Here is a 22,738-nt window from a genome sequence, read left to right on the forward strand (position 1 = left end):
GGTTGGCAAATTAAAGTCTCAGGCTTAATCTGTCCCACCACCTATTTTTGTATCATTGATGAGCTTAGAATGGTGTTTACATTATTAAATGGTTGGAAAAATAATCAAAAGAAGAATGTTTTGTGACACATGAAAATAATAGGAAATTAAAGTTTAAGTTTCCATAAATAAAGGTTTATTGATACACAGCTGTGCTCACTCATTTACATATTTCCACTTTCGTGCTACTAAGGCAGACTTAGAGCAGTTACGACAGACACTGCAAGGTCCATAAAGCCAAAAATATTTCCTACTTGGCCCTTTGCAGAGAAAGTTTGCTAAGCCCTGGTTTAGAGCCTGGGCTCTGGAGCCAGATGGAGCTGGGTTTGAGTCCTTACTAGCTGTGTGACTTTGGGCAAGTCACTTACCTCTCTGTGTCTCGGTATCGTCGTCTGTAAAGTAGGAATGATAATGCCAGGAGTCCCACAGGGCTGTCATGAAGATGAAATACGATGTTGCAGGCAAACTATTTAGTATAGTGCCTGGCACATAAGAGCTCAACGATTATTAGTAATAATGATAGCAGTTATTATTTTTAATAATGTGACGGGTACAATGGACACAGAGGAGAATGAAACATCACCTCTATTCTCAGGTCGCCCATAGTCTCGATAAGAAAGCAATGGAAAAGAAAGACAAGTACAACACAGTGGGAGAAATGTTAAGAAAAGGGCAACCAACTCCAGGTAGAGATGGGGTGAAAGTATTCAGGGGACGCTGCATAGTCCAAGGTGAAGGTGAGAAATGGACAGGGGAAAAGCCTACTGTGGCAGGTTGGAGGTAAATCATGGATATTCTTGAAGGGCAATTTTTCTGTGCCAGGCATGGGGTAAGAGCTTTCCATACATTTTCTTATTGAATCTTTATAAGAATCCAGTGGTTCTCAATGGGGGCAGGGAACTGTTTGACCCCAGGAAACATCTGGCAATGTCTGGAGACAGTTTTGACGGTCACAGCTGGTGAGGAGGTGCTGCTGGCATCTAGTGGGTAGAGGCCACAGAGGCTGCTGAAGATCCCATAATGCCCAGGACAGCCCCCCACAATGAAGAATTATCCCGTCCAAATGTCAAGAGTGCGGAGGCTGAGAAACCCTGAGATAATCTTATAAGGAACTCTTCTTATCTATGGTTTCTCGATATTTAGAGTCTAACTTGCTGCCCCCAATGCCCCAGAGCATAATATTTTAATCCATGTTGTAGCTTCAGCAGCTGTGCCTGTGGCCATTATTCTCACAGCTCCTCTTGGCTAGGCAAAGAGGGGCTGCTGAATGGTTTCAGTAGGAAAGTGACAGGGATGGATTTCTGCTTTTAAAAAAACACTGCAGCATCTGGCCGGAAGGAAGGACTGGAGGGTGGGGTCTGGCAGCTGGAAGCAGGTTGCAGGCTCAGCAGGGTTGGTGGGCAGGAGGCTGTTGGCAAAGGCAGGGTTTCCACACTTGCCAGATTGGGAGTTCCCAGATGCGTGTTAAAATAGAGCCACTGCGCCTTTCTAGCCCTGTAGCATCAGAATTTCCCAGGGCCGAGAAACTTGCGCCTGAGTGAGTGGTCCAGGCTGATTTTTGTCACCAGATAAAACTAAGAGATATTGATGTATCTATTGAGCATTTTGTGAGCTCTTACGCTGAGCCCATGGGGATGGAGAAGGGACTGATGGAGGGCAATTTTGGGAGTAATTCTAGGTGCTGGAGATACAGATGTGAACAAATAGGCAGTCACTCTAGAGATGGCTGCAGACTCTCATACGAAGACTGGTCTACAGGGAGCATGAGGGCCTGCAAGCAGGGGGCTTACGAAGAGGAAAGAACTCTCTGGAAGGAAATGAACAGGCCTGCAGAACAACCCGCCCCTGCTCCCCCGCCCCCTCCCCAGTTCAAAATTAAGACCAGCCCTTGGTGTCAGTTCCAGCACACAGGGACAGCGGGAAAGACGTCGGGGATCAGCCCAGTGTCTGGGCCTGCGGAGCACATATTTCCATGCCATTTAAACGGGCAATTACTGAAGTCACCACTCTGTTTCAACAAGAGAGACTTAATTAAGTGGTTACAGCCATCTCCCTGATGGAATAATATTGTCTTAGCAAGGCAGAAAACATGCGATAATGTGTTGAGTAAGACGGCGGCTCCTCCTCCCGTCGGCGGGCCTCCCCGGCCCCCCATCCCCCCTCCCATCCCGAGGTTTCCTTCCCACTAGCTCACTCGGGGCTTCTTCTGGTCCTCGGTCCAGCGCCTCCTCCGCGGTGCGCCGAGCTGCTGGCTCCAGCGCGCCCCCGCGCGGCTGCCATCGGGAAGCTCCCCTTCAGCCGAGGCAAAATCTGGTTTTGATTCAATTCGAGTAAGTCAGGGGCTTACCGCGTCTGGCTGTAAGTGAGGCTTGGTCCCGGGGCCCTTCAGGGACTATAAAGAACTTTTAGACTCTTGGGGTGGGGATGGGGACACGTGGAGACAGATCACTACAAAGATGGGGTTAAGAGTTAACGATTGGAGCCAGACTGTCTGAGTTACCTCTCCTGTCACTGTTAGAAGACTGTATGACTTTGGGCAAGTCATTAACGTTTTAAAATAATGGTGGTAGTGACCTCCCCGGGATGCTGTGAGGCTCGAAGAGAGGACATTCAAAAGTTGTCTCTGCCTGTCACAGTACTTAGATCAGTTCTCAAAAAATGTTGACCATTCATTTTATTACTATTATTACTAGTACTATTTATAATCACTGTGGTCTTTGTACTACATTTTAAAAGACTCCAGAACACACTCCCCTCTCCCTCTCTTCATCCCCTTATTACTAATATTAAGCTTAACTTTTTTGTAAAATTAAGGAAGGGAAAGAGAAGAAAAACATGTTATCGCACATGCTTACAAATAAATCATTTTCAGCTCCTTGGGCATTTGTTTTCCCATTAACTCAGACCCAGGAGGAATGGGGCGGTACATTATGTCATATAATTCACATTAAAGTTCATAATATACAAAATGAATCAATATTAACCATGCCATTTTCCTCCTTCCTTTCCCTCTGTTTTTTCTGTGTGGCGTTTATTGCAAAGTAGGCTGGGCTCACATTGAGGCATGCCTCCACCCCCGACTTATGAAGAGCATCTGGAGAAAATACAACTTTTCATTACAAAGGGAGACACAAAAAACGTGAATACGTAAACAAATGGTTATTTGAGTTAAACGTAATAAATAATATTAAGTCAATATTATACATTATATCTTATATACGATTATATTGTAAATTATAATATTAATCAATGAAGTCTATTAATATAGAGCAGAGTTTCTGTGCCTCAGCACTATTAACATTTTGGACCGGATAGTTCTTTGTTGCAGTGGGGACCGTCCTGTGCATTGTAGGGTGTTTATTAGCATCCCTGGCTTCTACCCACTTGATGCCAGTGGCAAGCCCCCAGTTGTGACATTGACAAATGTCCCCTGGGGGGACAAAATCAGCCCCGGTTGAGAATCACTGATAGAGTGTGTGCTTTTTTGTGAGATCATCAAGTTACAGCAGACAAAAGGAGGAGTCCGCGCTGCATAATTCTAAGACAGCGGTTCTGGAATGGCATGTAGGCCCCTCCTCCCACAAAACTATGATGTGGGAAAGGTCCCAAGGACCCCTACAGAGTTGGAATTTGAAGCAAAGGAAGTGGGAATTGAAAGCTGTTCCCAGGGATCCACAATTTTACTGCCTGTAGAAATCCCATGACAATCCCTGGAATCTTATTAGAACATGGTTAGTTTAGTAGAAGATGCCTATTTCACTCATTGTAAAATGAAGATTGTAATATTAAAGGAAAATTCATTCTTTAAGTACCACAATAAGCTCATATTCCTCGCATGCTTCAGTTTTTATTCTTTGCAAGTTGTGGATTACACAAGGCTCCACACCGGGGTTTGGGAAACTGCAGCTCATGAGCCAAACCTGGCTGGCTGCCTGTTTTTATAAATAAAGTTTTATTGGCACATGGCCACATCCATTCATTTACATTATTCTCTGTGACTGCTTTCACTCTGCAGTGGCAGAGTTGAGTTGTTGTGACAGAGACCGTTTTTCCTGCAGAGCCTAAAATATTTACTATGTAGTTCTTCATGGAAAAAGTTTGCCCATCCCTGTTACATACACACGTTGTCCACAAAACTTTCATTGCATTATACTATTTTGATATGGCACAGAACACATTTAATATATTTATTTGTTTATGGTTACGTTGGGTCTTCGTTGCTGTGCGTGGGCTTTCTCTAGTTGCACAAGCAGGGGCTACTCTTCATTGCTTTACACGGGCTTCTCTTTGCGGTGGCTTCTTTTGTTGCGGAGCACAGGCTCTAGGCGCGTGGGTTTCGGTAGTTGCAGCATGTTCGCTCAGTAGTTGCAGCAAGCGGGTCTAGGGTGCACAGGCTTCAGTAGCTGTGGTGTGTGGGATCAGTAGTTGTGGCTCGTGGGCTCTAGAGCACAGGCTCAGTAGTTGTGGCGCACGGGTTTAGTTGCTCTGCAGCATGTGGGATCTTCCCGGACCAGGGCTTGAACCCATGTCCTTTGCATTGGCAGGCGGACTCTTAACCACTGTGCCACCAGGGAAGTCCCACATTTAATATAATTTGGGTTGCAGGTTATAGGGTTTTCCTGCTGAATCAAACATCTTCACACCCACAATCTCACCTGTTAATCATAATGGCTGACAGAGGGAGGGATTGTCATTATTATTCCCAATGATCAGAAGAGACCACCAATCCAAAGAAAGGTGGGGCTTCCCTGGTGGCGCAGTGGTTGAGAGTCTGCCTGCCGATGCAGGGGACAAGGGTTCGTGCCCCGGTCCGGGAAGATCCCACATGCCGCAGAGCGGCTAGGCCCGTGAGCCATGGCCGCTGAGCCTGCACGTCCAGAGCCTGTGCTCCGCAACGGGAGAGGCCACAACAGTGAGAGGCCAGCGTACTGCAAAAAAACAAACAAACAAACAAAAAAACAAAAAAGAAAGGTGACATGATTGGCCCAAGGTCAGAGTCAGTAAAGTCAGAGCTGAAACTGACATATCTTGTCCTTCGTTCTACAGTCATTTCTCATGCATCTACCTGCCCCAAGCTGTGAACTTGTTATAGGTAAGCTGCACTGTGCAGATTCACTTATGGGTAATTTTACTACCAGTTAATTTTTCTAAACTTTCAGTTTCTTAGTAACCAGTGCAGATAAAAATTGGTTTGGTTGTTTGCTTGGATTCCTAGCATGGTGACGTAAGGTAGAAATTTCCCCAAATCAAAGTGACTTAATTTTTCCCTCAGTACATAAAGGCAGATATATAATTTGCCCATCGTTTTATTATATGAATGCTGAGTAAGTCAAATGAATCCATGAGGGAAAAATCAGACTAGTGTAGCAGTTTAAGAAGTTGGGACAGGTGGGATTTCCATAGCTGATTTGTTGGTAAAATTATTTGTTTTTGCTGTGAGGCAGCATTAGCTCAGATGAGATATTAGATCCTTAGGCTATCCTGAAAGTGTGTTACATGGAAAAAGAGAAAAAAGAAAGACTCTGTGGTCTAATAAATTTGGGAAACACCAGCTTAAACATAGATAAAACAAGTGTCTGGGACTTCCCTGGTGGCGCAGTGGTTGAGAGTCTGCCTGCCGATGCAGGGGACACGGGTTCGTGCCCCGGTCCAGGAAGATCCTACATGCCGCGGAGCGGCTGGACCTGTGAGCCATGGCCGCTGAGCCTGCGCGTCCGGAGCCTGTGCTCCGCAATGGGAGAGGCCACAACAGTGAGAGGCCCACGTAGGGCAAAAAAAAAAAAAAAAAAAAAAGTACCGCAAACAAAAACAAAAAAACAAGTGTCTGATGTAGGACTTCTCAGTGCCTTTAATATGCTAATGATCTTGCAACATTCCAAGGGGGTCAAGGTGTACAGCACTTTCCGACCTCGCTCCCCGGTGGTTGTGCTTTTTTCCAGACACATCCATGAGGGTCACTCCACGGAAATCTTTGAGGGTCCAGGCAATGTCCCACATGCAGTGCTCATCACCCCACGTGGTGTGTCTACCAAACTAGGATTATTATTCCCTGTACTTTCCAGATGCACACTGTCCCAACCATTCATGGAAGCGAATGATGGCCAGATGGGTTTCTCAGATTCTAACTCTGGTTTTCACTTCACCTGTGAAAGTTGATCATTTAGAGTAATAAATTCCTCTTTTACTAAGGTAAATATTATCTTTGTCCTAAAAACACCAAGAAAGGGTAATGTAGAGGTGGGGCTAATATCACCTCATAGCCTCAGGTGGTGGTTCCAGGACCCAGCTACACGCTGTCTGCCCGAAGCCTGCATTCCCAGCTACTGTGTCACCTACTGCTAGGCTGGATTCCCCTCATTAGATTGATTAGTCTTTTCAGCTTCATGAGGAAATCACGAGATAAAATGGTTTACCTTTCTCATTGAATTTCTCAGACTTGTGCCTGAAAGCTGGACCTGCTTTGTGTGTTTTGGTGTTCTAACATAGCGTGAATTGACTGGAGCACAGAGATTGTCTTTCTGGCCACCACAGTGGCCATTACGAAGTCAGCTCATCATGATGGTTTTTTTCTCTCTGTCGTAAACCTTGGGTTGGCCTCCGCATGGTCACACAGGAACTGAGGGACTGCTGAAGCCTCAGAAACTTTCCCCATCTTTCAGTGGGACTGGATCTGCCCCCAAGGGAAATTCCACTTATACGTGTGTTGGTTAGGGCTCTTGATTACAAGTGTCAGAAACCCAACAATTAAATAAAAAGAGGACTTACTGGCACATGAATCAAAGGAAGGGCTGAAGAACCAAGCCTCAGGAAGGACAGCTACTCAGCTGGGTCAGGAACAATCAGAACCAGGGCATGGAATGTTCCAGAACACTGTTTCTGCCTCATTTCTTGGTTTTTCTCTATAGGCAGCTTTATTCTCTTTTACTGCAGACTGGCTCTCCTGAGGTAGGATGCATGGTGACATGGCCTGAGGTTTTTTTTTTTTTTTTGCGGTACATGGGCCTCTCACTATTGTGGCCTCTCCCGTTGTGGAGCACAGGCTCCAGACACGCAGGCTCAGCGGCCATGGCTCACGGGCCCAGCCGCTCCGCGGCATGTGGGATCTTCCCGGACCGGGGCACGAACCCATGTCCTCGGCATCGGCAAGCGGACCCTCAACCACTGCGCCACCAGGGAAGCCCTGGCCTGAGGTTTTTAATGCCACAATTTCAGCCCTCAGAGAATGACTGGCGTGTTTTCTGATCCCAAGCCCAGATCCCAGGGAAGGCACTCATTGGTCCAGCTGGATCGGATGACCACCTTGGGAACTGTCAGCTACAACCAGGAGTGAGAGAGGAAAGTCACAGGGTATTAACAGGGAGGCTGTCAAATTAGCTGTGGGAGGGAGGACATTTCTAGAGAGGCCAACGAGCTGACTGTCCCAACCCTCCATGGAAGCAAATGATGGCCAGATGGGTCTCTCCAATTCTAACTCTGGTTTTCACGTCACCTATGAAAGTTGATCATTTAGAACAATAAATTCCTCTTTTACTAAGGTAAATATTATCTTTGTCCTAAAAACACCAAGAAAGGGTAATGTTGAGGTGGGGCTAATAAGAGTATCGTCTCATAGGATTCTTGGGAGAATTAAATGATGGGACACAAGTAATCCCTCAGTCCATGCTAGCTGTTATTCTTATAAACAAAGAATTGGGTGTCTAGGTGGGGTATGGATCTTCCCAGTGTGTGTGTGCCTCTCTGGGGGACCCCAAAAGTGAAGCTGCAGCAGTGTCCTAGGTAGGATCAGATTCTCTGCCCTTCCCCTAAAACCTCCACCCCCAAACTACGGTTGGAATGTATTTGTTTCTTGAGACAACCTCATTCCCGCGGAAAAGGTCATCATTTTCCTAGGAAGTGGTTTCTTTCATAGAATCTGAAGATGATTTCAGCTGTCTCACGGACCAGGCTTTCCCTGTGCCGAGTTCCGACACCCACAACTCTGTCATTTCCTGGAAATGCAGGCGGACAACTGCACACAGCATCCCAGTCCTGCCCCAGTGTTTTCTAGACCTGGATGGAATGCAGACATTAGGCTGGCTGTGCCCTGGAGCAACCCGAGGGTACCTAAAACCACTGGTTTTCCAAGAAGGAATGCATAGAGGAGGCATATGGTTTTTATAACTGACAAGACATTCTGATTCATTAGAACGACCAGGATTGTGCATGAGTGAAAGCTACGCCGAGGACCCCCCTGAATTTACGGCTATGACCACGCTAGCTAGCTGGGCACCTCCAGCAAATCGTCTTGCTTCTCCGGCTGAGTTGTCAAATCTCTGAAATTGAAATGAAATTGATTTTGAGGAGCCAGTGACACAAGGGCTGTGAAATGGCCCAGCACACTGCCTGACACACAGCGAGGGAACAGAGTTCCTGGTCCCCTTAGAGGACTGGAGAACCAGAGGGGTAACTCCCCACCCTCTGCCAACCCATGTCAGTCGACAGTCAAATTGTTCTTTAAGCACCACTTTTCATTTAATCAGGCTGTTCTTCACCGGGGCTGTTTTAATTAAGGGTCTGCTGTCAACACAAAACATATGTTCTGAAGTCTTGCTTTGGTTACTAATGATGCCCTGGATTATTAAGTCTGGAAGGAATTTCCAGCTCCGGTTTGCTTGGTCTTTCCTCCCTGCCCCCTGCCCCTCGAGCCCCCATTCAGCTCCCATCTCAGCTTTCACCCACTTACCCTCCTTCCTTGGCATGGTTACCCTTCTGGAAACTGACCTAGGAAAACAATCTGCTAGGATCAAAATTCAGGGTATAAAGTCCTAAAATAGGGTTCTGACCATCTCTCATTCCTATTGCCAATCCTTTCCTTCATATTCAGGCTATAATTTTGTATTCCTTCAAAATATGTTCTGTAAAAAAATTACACCCACACACTCACATGTCCTGTATGTAAACACATATGTATATATACATGTGTATGTATGTATCACATAGACATGCATATATATACATATACAAGCATATATGTACATGTATATTCATATATATATTTATACATGCACATGTACTCATGATATATGTGAGTGCATATACACATATGCATACACATACGTACACACATATGGGTACATGTATACACACACATCTTTTTTTCCTGTGACCTGGAGAAGAGGACTGACTGATCTCCTGGTGGCTGAGCTCAGCCTCTTTTCAATTGTCCCAAGTATGCAAAATGATCCCCAGTGATGACTGCATCCTGGTATTTATAGTCTGTGTAATTCCTTCCCCTTGAGTGTGGGCTGGACTCAGTGACTTGTATCTAACCAACAGAATGCAGCAAAAATGATGATGTCACTTCTGAGAGTAGGTTATAAAAGATTTTGTCTTCTGTCGCACTGAGACTCTCTCTTGCCCTCCTGGCTATGTGCTCTGATGAAGCCATCTGCCGTGTGGAGAGGCCATGCAGCCAGGCACTGAGGAAGCCTATAGCCTCATGGCCACTCAAAAGCCTGAAACGGAATCCACTCCCTGTTGAGCCTTGGTATGACCACAGCCCTGGTCACCTTAATCACACAGCATAGTGAGACATTGGAGTTAGAGGACCCAGCTAAGCTGTGCCCAGGTTCCTGACCCACAGAAACTGAGATAATAAATGTGTATTGTTTTAAACTCTTAAATTTCTGGTAATTTGTTCTGTACAATAGATAACTAATATTCCTGAGCAATTTAGTCTAGCCCCAAACTTGCAAAGTCTTGAGAAAATACACATCTGCCAATGGCAGAAGACAGACTCTTCCAGAAAGAGAAGATAACCATGGTACCTGCCTTAGAGGACTCTTGTGAGATAAGATGAGATGAGGTAACACTCACTAAATTAAACCCCTGTCTTGGCCTATGGCAGGTGCCATATCCACGTTAGCTATATCACTCAAGACCGGGCTTGCATACCCCCTTCTATGTGGACTTTTCTCAGACTCCTCATATCCCTCACTCACCTGGAGCTCACAACATATCTACCAGAGCCCTTGCCACTCTGTGCTGTAGTTACTTGTTTGTTTATATTTAACCCCTTCTCTCCACTGTGCTATGAGGTTCATCCTTGTGTCTGTAGCACCCAGCCAAAGGCCTCACAGGGAGTCAATGTTTAGAACTCACCCTTTCTATCTTTCTGCTCCACGTAAATATGGTACTAGGTCGAAAGACACTTTCTGGTTTTGTTGTCTTCAAATGTAGGGAGAAATGTGTCAACCATCATTTGGATGATTTCACTCTGTCTTAGTCAGCTTGGGCTGTTATAACAAAATATTGTAAACTAGATGGCTTATCAACAACAGAAATTTATTTCTCACAGTTCTGGAGGCTGATAAGTCCACAATCAAGGTGCTAGCTGATTTGGCATCTGGTGCAGGCTCTCTTCCTGGTTCATAGACAGCAGCCTTCTTACTCTGTCCTTACATGATGGAAAGAAAGTGAGCTAGCATTTTGGCCTTTTCTTATAAGGGCACTAATCCTATTCATGAAGGCTCCATCCTTACGACCTAATCACCTGCAAATATCATCACACAGGGGATTAGATTTCAACATATAAATTGAGCGGGGGAGGACACACAAACATTCAGTTCATAACAAACTCCAAATAAAACTCACTACTGAAGGAAATGAGAGTTGAGAGGAGTCATATAGAGGAAGTGGAGTTTTGACTGTGGAATTTCTTGATCCTAAAAGACCAGGAACATTAAAGTTCCCCTTCATTTTGCTTAAGAAGAGACCCCCCCTTTTGAGAGGAGGACTCAGAGTCAGGCAGCTTTAGAACTGGAGGAAATCTCAGAGATAGTCTAGTGCTGGTTGGTACTATTATTTCCATTTCACAGATGAGCATGCGGAGTCAATTTAAGGGTAAACACCTCAGCAACACAGCTAGTATGGGGCAGAGAGGGCACAGCTGGGACTTGAACCCAGGTCTGTCTGTCACTAGAGATCAAGCTCCTAGCACCATGGTATCCCTAAGGGCACTCTGGGGTTCTGGGTAGATAAACCTGCAAACTGGTGGCCGACTCATTTAGGAGAAATGTCAGGCTTCCCTCCTCCTCCCCTGAGCCAAGGGGAAGAGACTGTGGTACCTTTGTTTCCTGAACACTTCTTCCTCATTCATCCCACCAAAAATTCCATTCATTTATTTTCTATCTCTATTCTTTTCCAACTATGAAAGTAATGAATGCTCATAGCAAATTTAGACATTTAGAAAAAGCAAAACAAAAGTTTACCCATGTACACAAAAACATTTCTCTTTTGACTAATGTGTCCACAATGCTTAGTCTGGGGTGGAGTAGGTAATAAATAAATATTTAATTAATATGTAAATGAGTTATTACCAAGAGGTTAGATTATGGAAAGGCATTAATTTTTATTCTACACACTTCTGTATTATTTCAATTTTAAAATAACCAGCCATGTATACTCTTAAAAACAAATAGCATATATCTTAGTTGCAAAAATGCAGAAGGTGTAGAGTAAATAATTAGAAAAATCAGTAGAAAATAATGTTGCTATATGTATTAGTTTCCTAGGGCTGCTGTACAAAGTACAGCTGTCCAGCGGCATCCATGGGGGACTGATTCCAGGACCCCCGACAGATATCAAAATCCATGGATGTTCAAGTCCCTTATACAAAATGGTGTAGTATTTGTATATAACCTATGCATATCTTCCCATATACTTTATTTATTTTATTATTATTTTTTAAGATCTTTATTGGAGTAAATTGCTTTACAATGGTGTGTTAGTTTCTGCTTTATAACAAAGTGAATCAGTTATACATATACATATGTTCCCATATCTCTTCCCTCTTGCGTCTCCCTCCCTCCCCCCCTCCCTATCCCACCCCTCTACGTGGTCACAAAGCACCCAGCTGATCTCCCTGTGCTATATGGCTGCTTCCCACTACTATCTATTTTACATTTCTTAGTGTATATATGTCCATGTCACTCTCTCACTTTGTCACAGCTTACCCTTCCCCCTCCCCATATCCTCAAGTCCATTCTCTAGTAGGTCTGTGTCTTTATTGCCGTCTTGCCCCTAGGTTCTTCATGATCTTTTTTAGTTTTTTTCTTAGATTCCATATATATGTGTTAGCATACAGTATTTGTTTTTCTCTTTCTGACTGACTTCACTCTGTATGACAGACTCTAGGTCCATGGGCAGAAGACCTAAATAGACATTTCTCCAAAGAAGATATACAGATTGCCAACAAACACATGAAAGAATGCTCAACATCATTAATCATTAGAGAAATGCAAATCAAAACTACAATGAGATATCATCTCACACCGGTCAGAATGGCCATGGTCAAAAAATCTAGAAACAATAAATGCTGGAGAGGGTGTGGAGAAAAGGGAACCCTCTTGCAATGTTGGTGGGAATGTAAATTGATACAGCCACTATGGAGAACAGTATGGAGGTTCCTTAAAAAACTAAAAATAGAACTACCATACGACCAGCATTCCCATATACTTTAAATCATCACTAGATTACTTATAATACGTAGTATAATGTAACTGCTATGTAAATTGTTGTAAACACAATGTAAGTGCTATGCTATGCAAATAGTTGCTGGTGGGCTGCAAATTCAGGTTTTGCTTTTTGGAACTTTCTGGAATTAATATATATATATATTTTCTATCTGCCATTGGTTGAATCTGCAGATGCAGAGCCTGAGAATCCAGAGGGCCAACTATGCCACAAACTGGGTGGCTTAAAAACACAGAAACTCATTGTCACAATTGTAGAGGCCAGAAGTCTGAAATTAAGGCATAGGCATGGACACACTCCCTCTGCAAACTGCAGTGGAATCCTTCCTTGCCTTTTCCAGCTTCTGATGCTTTGCTGCTAGTCTTTGGCATCCCTTGGCTTGTGGTTATGTAATGCCTTCACTGTTACATGGTGTTGTCCCCTCTTGTGTCTGTGCCTTTACACAGCCATCTTCTTGCAAGTGCACCAATCATATTGGATTGGGGTCCACCCTACTTCAGTATAAACTCATCTTAAATTAACTATTTACACCTGCAGTGACCCTACTTCCATATAAAGACACATTCTGAAGATGATTAGGACTTCGATATATCTTTTGGCAGGGTTGCAGGGGGGGACACAACTCAACTCACAACAGCGTGTATCCTCACAGATTTTGTTCCTGGTAAAAGCAAACATTTCTGAAGACCCCCTACCTAGCGCATGAGGCTTCTCTTGTGTAGAGATTTTCTGATCCAAGTAAGTAAGATGTGGGTGAAACCAGGTTTTCAGGGGTGCAGAGAGGAACATTCTGGCAGAAAACTGCATGCGCCAGGTGGCCTGGGAGTGGGGTAGCAGTGATGAGTGGAGGGAAGGAGAGAGATGGGTGCTGACCACATAAGCAGGGACTGAAGGTGGGATGCGGGATGGGCTGGGTCAGGAATGGCCTTGATTTCATATCCAGGATCCAGGATTTTGCCCCATCAAGGGAACTTTGGAAGATTTCAAGCACAACAGTGATGGGATGAGACTTGTCCCCAGTTTACTAAGACAGTCCCAAGAATAGTGATATCCGTGGATGGACTGCACTAAGAAAAAAAGAAAAAACATAGTGTGAGCACTGGGTATGTGCCAGAGACTTGATATAAGTCGTCTCATTGTACTTGAATGCAGTTAGCATTTTTATCCACATCCTACAGAGAAAAATGGAGGCCCAGAGAGATTGTCATCCCTGAGGTTACAGATGCAGGTAAAAAGTCTAGGATTGGTTCCCAGGACTGTCTAGTTCAAAGCTTGAACTCTTAACCATGGCATCAAACTGTATTATTATTATTATTACTCTGGTTTTAACCACAGAAATCTGAGGTTGGTAAGAGCTAATGTGACTACAAAAAACCCTCAACAGATGCTTTTCAATGCCCAAGTTTCCAAACCCTGCCTGGGCCCAGCAGGGACAGAGGTTAAGGAGCATCCTTCCAGAATTTCCTCTAATGCTGAAGGTCGCTGAAGCCCAGAGAGGGAAAGGCCACACCCAGACCCCCTTAGTAAATTTAAATCTGAGCCAGGAATTCCTTTCAACTTCTGGAATGAATCCAGCTGGGAAGAAACAAGTGGAGAGACAGAAACATAGTTGGATCAATTAGTTTGCAGGATGTGGGTTTAGATTGTGGCATTGCCATGTATTAGCTGGATAACGTTGGAGAAGCCAGGTCCCCTTTCTGAGTTTTGGTGTGTTTGTCTATAAACTGCTGGTAGTCATTCCCATGTTGCAAGGTTATTTTGCAGCTCGAAGGAGTTGTATGTTGGGGGCACATTATAGGTATTCAACAAATGTAACCATTAGTATTGTCATTATTGTTGCTATTAGCATCACTATCTTTGTTATTACATGGCCTTACCCAAAGACAAGTCTTGATCAAGGAAAGAATTTTACTCCAACACCCTTTTTGGGGAGTGGTTGAACTCATGCCTCTATAATCATGGGTTAGATGAAGCTAATTTTTCTTGACATAGTTGGAAAAGTCAGGCATCCCCGTGAAAGCAAGGAGAGCCAGCTATGTTAAAACGTAGCAGCAGAGAGAGTTGGCTGGCAATAAATACCATCTCCTTCCAGAGAGCCCTCAGAAAGCTCCCAGGCCTGAATACATTTTGAAAAGCAGTGTTCTTCGTGGAATCTTCTGGGAATACATTCAGGGCTGAATGGTAATCACAGGGAAACTCAGCAACTGTCTGCTGAGAGGCAGTAAAGACATGAATGGGGACCTGTGTGCAGACCTTTTTGTTTGATGCCTCTGCATCTGCTGTGTTCCAGCTTCATGGGACAAGAGGGAATAACTCTTGACAAAGCAGAAGTAACATGACTAGGAAACATCAAAACCCTCTCCTGAGGTGCCCCAGAGGACCCAGAAAAGGTTATAGGCTTGTTGTGTTCCTCATATAAAAGCACTCATTTAACTGACTCTGCAATTAATTAGCTCTGTTCTTAGCAAATTGCAGTCGCCAAACACGCTCATCAGACCCTCCCCTTCCTCGTCTTGTGAGGCGCTCAGAGGAGGTTGTCCTGTGAATGTGGCCCTCATTGTTAGTTTCATGGTCCACATGAATTTTTTTTTGTTTAAGGAATATGGATGAGTGTGTCAACTTAAGAGAAATTGAGGCTGGAGCTCTCTGGCTGGCCGCCGCTTCCATAGATAGTACATTCAAAGGCGGCTTAGTTAACATAATAGCTAAGTTCCTAAAACAGAAGTTATCCCACTTACCAAGCGATGGAGAGGCCCAGGTTCACTTAGGAGGAATTTCCCTGGGTAATTACTACTTGGGAAGATTGAAGAGGACCTGAACCTCCGTCTTTTCTTCTCCCACCCCTAACTGTCAACACTCCCGCAAAAAAGATTTTATTAAAAATTTACTTAATCTACGGCTTCCCTGGTGGCGCAGTGGTTGAGAGTCTGCCTGCCGATGCAGGGGACATGGGTTCGTGCCCTGGTCCGGGAGGATCCCACATGCCGCGGAGCGGCTGGGCCTGTGAGCCATGGCCGCTGAGCCTGCGCGTCCGGAGCCTGTGCTCCGCAACGGGAGAGGCCACAACAGTGAGAGGCCCGCGTACCGCAAAAAAACAAACACACGCACACATACACACAAAATAAATTACTTAATAAATATGATAGTAAGGAGTCTTTGGGTTTCCTTTCCTTTGGCTTAAGAGACATCATCTTTAGGCATTAAGGAATCAAGGAGAAATAGATAGCTCTCTGCTCTGTCACCCTTCTCCGTTCATCAAGTTCTTTGTTCACAACCCTCAAGGTCTCCCCACCCGTGGATCTGGTTTTCTCCCTTGCTGGATGTCAGTCTGGTGTGCCCTGGGGAATAGCCCTGAGGAGTGGTCTTCCCTTTCCCTCCCAGCGGCTCACCAGGTCTCAGGCCATGACCCCCATTTATCAGGTTTCCAGGAGTGTGTTTCAGCTCCAGGTCTTGATAGCTTGTTGGGGTTTTTCAGACTCGTCTCCTTGTTTCCGGAAGTACGGCTTTAGGGTGGCTACCAAAGGGATCTTTCCTCAGGCATAACCACCACTCCCATCATAATTGCTAACATGCGCCAGGCACTCTCCAGCCCTTACATTACATAGAGAATACATGACCTCTCCGAGGTCGCACGGCAATTAGATAGTGAAACTGACATGTAAAGCCACACTCTCTGACTCGAGAGCTCTCACCACCCCAATTTACTTTTCCCACAGTTTGCAACCTCACTCTCCTACTCAACGATGCTTGGATGGGCCCCATCACCTCCAGGATAAAGAGGTAGTTCCCCCAATGGCAGTTCATGCCTGCCCTGAGCAGATGCAGTCTGCGTGGCCTGTCTATGACAAGGACTTGTCTCATGCCCTTTCTTGGTTTCCTTGTTCTGGCCACACTGAAGGCCCAACTTTCTAGTCATTTCCTTTGAAACGACATTGTCTGAACCTCTCCGAGGGTAAGTTTATTCAACAGGCTACACTGTGAAAATTCTAACGGGAGATATTCTAGTTCTTTTTTTCTTTTAAGACTTTAAATTTTTAAGAGCAGTTTTAGGTTTAAAACAAAATTGAGAGGGAAGCACAGAGATTTCCCACACACCTCCTGCCTCCACACCTGCATAGACTCCCTCATCATTCACATCATTCGCCAGATGGTACATTTTTTACCAAGGATGAATCTACATTGACACAACATCATCACCCGAAGTTCACAGTTCATGTTAGAATTCACCCTTAGTTTTGCACATTCTGTGGGTTTGGACAAATATATGATGATATATATACATCATTACAATATCATACATAGTATTTTTGCTGCTCTAAAAATCCTCTGTGCTCTATTTCTCTCTCTCCCTGCCCCCAGCAACAATGATCTTTTCATTGTCTCCATAGTTTTGCCTTTTCAGAATGTCGTATAGTTGGAATCATGCAGTGTGTAGCCTTTCCAGATTGGCTTCTTTCCCTTAGCAATATGCCTTTAAGGTAACTCCATGTCTTTTCATGGCTTGATATAGCTCATTTTTTTTTCAGCGCTGAGTAATATTCCATTTTCTGGATGTAACACAGTTTATTTATCCATTCACCTACTGAAGGACATCTTGGTTGCTTTCAAGTTTTGGCAATTATGAATAAAGCTGCTATGAACATTCTCGTGCAGGTTTTTGTGTGGACATAAGTTTTCAACTCTTTTGGGTAAAAACAAAGGAGCACCATTGCTGAATTTTATGGTATGAGCATATTTAGTTTTGTAAGAAACCATTAAGCTGTCTTCCAAGGTGGCTGTATCCCCCTCACAATGTATGAGAGTTCCTGTTGCTCCACATTTGTGCCAGCATTTGGTGTTGTCAGTGTTCTGGATTTTGATCGTACTGATAGGCATGTAGAGGTATCTCATTGTGGTTTTAACTTGCATTTCCCTGATGACATATGATGTGTAGCACCTTTTCATATGCTTATTTGCCACCTGTATACCTTCTTTGGTGAGATGTCTGTTAAGGTCTTTGGCCCATTTTCTAACCTTTTTTTTTTTTTTTTACTACTGAGTTTTAAGCATTCTTTGTATATTTTGGACAGCAATCATTTATCAGATGTGTCTTTTACAAATGTTTTCTTCTATTCTGTGATTTTCTTTTCTTTTCTTTCCTTTTTTTTGCTGCATTGGGTCTTCATTGCTGCGCACGGGCTTTCTCTAGTTGCAGCGAGCAGGGGCTACTCTTTGTGGCGGTGTGCAGGCTTCTCATTGCAGTGGCTTCTCTTGTTGCGGAGCATGGGCTCTAGGCACATGCGCTCAGTAGTTGCGGCACATGGGCTCTAGGGTTCACGGGCTTCAGCAGTTGTGGCGTGCGGGCTCTACAGTGCAGGCTCAGTAGTTTTGGTGCACGGGCTTAGTTGCTCCGTGGTATGTGGGATCTTCCTGGACCAGGGATCAAACCCATGTCCTCTGCATTGGCAGGTGGATTCTTAACCACTGTGCCATGAGGGAAGTCCCTATTCTGTGATTTTCTAATCCTCTTGATATTATCTTTTACAGAGTAGGAGTTTTTCATTTTAATGGTGTACAGCTTGTTAATTATTTCTTTCATGGATTGTATCTTTCATGTTGGATCTAAAAAAGGTATCACCATATACAGGTCATTAGGTTTTCTCCTATGTTATCTTCGAGGAGTTTTATAGTTTTGTATTTTACATTTAGTGTATGGTTCATGTTAAATTAACTTTTGTGAAACGTGTGAAGTCTGTGTCTAGATTCATTTCTTTGCATGTGAATGTCCAGTTATTCCAGCACCATTTGGCAAATTTTAGTTGACTTTGTCAATAAGTCACGTCCCAGCAACCTTTGTCAAAGATTAGTTGACTATATTTATGTGGGTCTATTTCTGGGCTCTCTATTATATTCAATTGATCTATTTGTCTGTTCTTTCACCAATACGACACTGTCTGGAATCCTGCAGCTTTATAGTAAGTCTTGAAGTTGGGAAGTGTTAGAGCTCCTATTACTTTCTGCTTCAATATTGTGTTGGGTATTCTGGGTCTTGTCTTCTCCATATAAAATTTAGAATCAGTTTGTAATTATCCATAAGTTAACTTGCTGGGATTTTGATTGGGATTGTATTGAATTTATAGATAAAATTGGGAAGAACCGACATCTTGGCAATAATGAATCTTCCTTTCCCTGAACATGGAATATTACCCCATTTATTCAGTTCTTTGACTTCATTCATCAGGATTGTGTAGTTTTCTTCATATAAATTTTATTTTTGTTAGATTCCTATGTAAGTATTTCATTTTTTAGATGCTAATGTAAATGATACTGTGTTTTTAATTTCAAATTCCACTTGTTCATTGTTAGTATATAGGAAAGCAATTGACTTTTGCGTATTAACCTTGTATCTGCAATATTCTAGCTTATTAGTTCCAGGATTTTTTTAAAGTTAAGTTTTCATTGTTTCCCAAAGAAATATATGCAATTGTATTAAAAAAGGAGAAATATTGTTAAAATACAATAATAGTCAGCAGTTCCTTTCTGTACATGAATATACTCCTCAAAGGCAATTACGTTCATCTTTTAAAATAGTGTCTTCTAATTATGAAAGCATATTTTCTAAAACATGCTTATCTAGCTATCTCTTGATTTACTAATTTTACCCATTTCAGCTTCTTATTACGATATGTCAGGATATTAGCTCTTCCATTTCCCCCTCTCCTCTCAGCCTAAAATAGCTCTGTCCCGATTTTTGGTTAAATACACTTTCAGTGTTTATATTATTGTGACTATGTTATATACTGTATACTCAAATTTTGAGTATAATTACATTGTCACTTCTGTTTTTCCTAGAGTTATTACTTGCCTCACTTCCCCCACCCCCTTAATTTTCTTTGAATCTCAGATTGGATTTTTCCACATCACCCAATAGCTCGTATTTCCACATTGTCAAACATGTCTGTTGGACTACCGGTCTGCCTTATTACCCCTGGAGAAATCTCGGCAGGCTTTGGGTGCTGCTTTCAAGGACGCTGCAGATCCACTGTTGTGATCATCCAGAGTATCCCCTTCACTTTCTCTCCTTTGTTGGGTCAGCTGTTTCCCAGATCTTATATCTTAGTCTTTTTTAGTTCATTCCCATGTTGGTGGTGTTCAACTGCTACAGAGAGTAAGAGAAGCCTGCTTTCAGAGATGTTGCTTTTATCTTTATCCTATTCCTATACTTAATAAACAACTTTGGTTGCAAAGAGAATCTCAAGTGAAAACTTATTTTTTCTTAGGAAGATAGTTTGGCATTGTGCGTTGGTGTTAAAAAGTGCATTTCCTTTTTTTCCAACAATTCCACTCCCAAGTACAGACTCTAGAGACAATTTTGCACATACACATACAAACACCTATACAAAAATGTACCTAATTTACTGTGCAAGCAATGAAGTAAGCATGGCTCATAGGATGTAATCACAAAGCACTTTTTTTTGTCTTCCACTGTCTCTTTAAAATTTATTGATCCTAAATTAAAACTTGGGCAAGCCCGTGACTTTTTTGCTGACTATTAGGGACCAGAGTATCCTACAATTATTTGAAATCATAGAACAAAGCTTCAATTCAGAAATTAGAATGTTTAGACCAATATATAAGCAACTTTTCAATCTTCACCCAAACAGAAGACTTTTCCCCCATCCACCAGGACTCACTGATGGCTAGCTAGGCTAACTCTGAAGTTGAAGGGATGGGACGTGTATGATACAGGGGATGCATTTGGTTTCTCCAGCTCCCACCTCCTCCAAAGGTCTCTTTGGACAAAGTTGAAAATGACTGCAGTCCATCTCTCTGTCCTAAGGGGCCACCTTTTGTTCATGAGAACCATTCATGTATCTTTTGCCCCTGTGCAGGGGAGGCCAGGCTCATTCAATGCAGCAGTCCATCTCCTTGACCTGCTGTCAGGGCAGCTCAACCTTCTATCTCATCTACTCCTGGATTTCTTGAACCAGAGTCAGACATCAGTTCACCATGGTCCCTAAACTTCAGGGATCACAAGTGACTCTGCTGAGATCTCTCACAATGCTTGAGGTGAGACACAGGCATCCCCTTTCTCCCCCTAGGAGGGTATGAGACATCATTACAACAGCTCTCTTCAAATAAAACCTCACAAAATCCTCTTCTCTCCCCCAACCTCCACCCTCTTAACCTTTTTATGTTCTTAGAATGGGGGAGGGGCCCAAGAATCACAAAACTGGTTCTGGATTATTTCCTGTGTGAATTCTGCATATAACCCTCACTTTGGTATCTGGTGGCCATCATAGCCTGGTGCCTCAGTAGAAACATCTAAGTTAACATCCTATTGGTATTTTCAATAGCAAAAAATTAGAAACAACTTCAACATTCATAAATAAGAGACTAGATAAATGATGATAAATCCATGTGATCCAACCACCTAAATATGATATATCCATGAAATACCATATAGTATAATGAACCAGTGATAATGAATCAGAACAATACTTATTAACATGGATAAGTCCTATAAACAGAACACCAAGGGAAAAATAATATATATTATGATAATTTCACATACGTGATACACATGTATAATTCCATCTACATTTTTAACATGAGAAATAACTATATTCTTTAGGGACACATGCCTATGTAACAGGTCTAAGTAAATTTGGGTCATCAGATGCTCCCTATGGTGACAGCGATGACGGTCTTTTCATCTGCAACGTAGGGAGATAAATGTGAAATGGAAAGGATTTTCCGTGGGTTTCAACTGTCTTGGTAATGTATTATTTATTAAGTTGGAAGCTATTAAGTTGTCCATTGTATTAATTTTCACACATTGTGATATGTCTTAACCAGTTCGAATTATATTTAAAAGAAAATCATTTTTCCTTCAGATATTGAAAGCTCCTATCCATCCATTTATAGGTTCCAATGCTGCTGTAAGTAGGCTGATGCCATTTTCAGTTCTGATGATTTTAATGAGATTCTTTGCCTTGTCTTTTTCCCACTCTCTGTTCTTCTATCATTTCACAGTGATGTGCCTTTGGTGTGGTTCTTTTTCAATTATCTTTTCTGCACACTGCTAGATCCTTTCAGTATGGAATTTGGACACATTTCCTTTAATTGTGAGACATCTGAATAATCTCTTTAATATTAGCCTCATCCATTTTCTCCGTTCCCGTTTTCTGGAATTACTGTTATTTGGAGTTTAGACCTCCTAGACTAAATCTCTGATTTTCATATAATTTCTCAGCAATTTTTGATCTATTTGTCTTTCCATTCTATCTTCTGGAGGATTTTTCTAAATTTATCCTATAACCCTTCTAGTGAATTTTTCTTCTATCATATTTTTAATTTCAAAGAAGTTTTTCTTAAATTTCTATCTCTATAATGTCATTCCTTCTTATTTCATGGATACAGCATCTTTTCATATCCACTAGAACGTTAAACGTATTTTTGTATTTTTCCCACTCTTGACATTGTATCTTCTTCTGAGTTTCATTTTTTAATCTCCTTCTCCTTCTCTTCCTCCTCCTTCTTCATCTTCTTTTCCCTCTTGTTCTTCGTCTGATTTCCTTCAGAGTTTAGGTTTTCATCAACTGTCTGGGTTTGTTTGGTGGTCCATTGCTATTTAGGAGAGGCACTGAGACACTGAATGAAGCTGTGTGTGTGAGATGATTGGTGGATTTTTACTATAGGGCCGCACTTCTCTAAGTGTGGTCTGCAGACTCCTGTCACTGAGACCCTTCTAGGGGGCCCACAGGGGTCAAAATTATCTTCATAATAATACTAAAACTTTATTTGCCCTTCTCACTGTATTGACATTTGCACTAGTGGTGCAAAAGCAATGGTGGACATGATGGTTAATTTTTTTTTTTAACATCTTTATTGGAATATAATTGCTTTACAATGGTGTGTTAGTTTCTGCTTTATAACAAAGTGAATCAGTTATACAGATACATATGTTCCCATATCTCTTCTCTTTTGTGTCTCCCTCCCTCCCACCCTCCCTATCCCACCCCTCTAGGTGGTCACAAAGCACCGAGCTGATCTCCCTGTGCTATGCGGCTGCTTCCCACTAGCTGTCTATTTTACATTTCTTAGTGTACATGTGTCCGTGCCACTCTCTCACTTTGTCCCAGCTTACCCTTCCCCCTCCCTATAGCCTCAAGTCCATTCTCTAGTAGGTCTGTGTCTTTATTCC

Source organism: Delphinapterus leucas, chromosome 3 (assembly GCF_059928025.1).
Source record: "Delphinapterus leucas isolate spDelLeu-1000000601 "Yukka" chromosome 3, BTC_Dleu_Yukka2, whole genome shotgun sequence".
Lineage (NCBI taxonomy): Eukaryota > Metazoa > Chordata > Mammalia > Artiodactyla > Monodontidae > Delphinapterus > Delphinapterus leucas.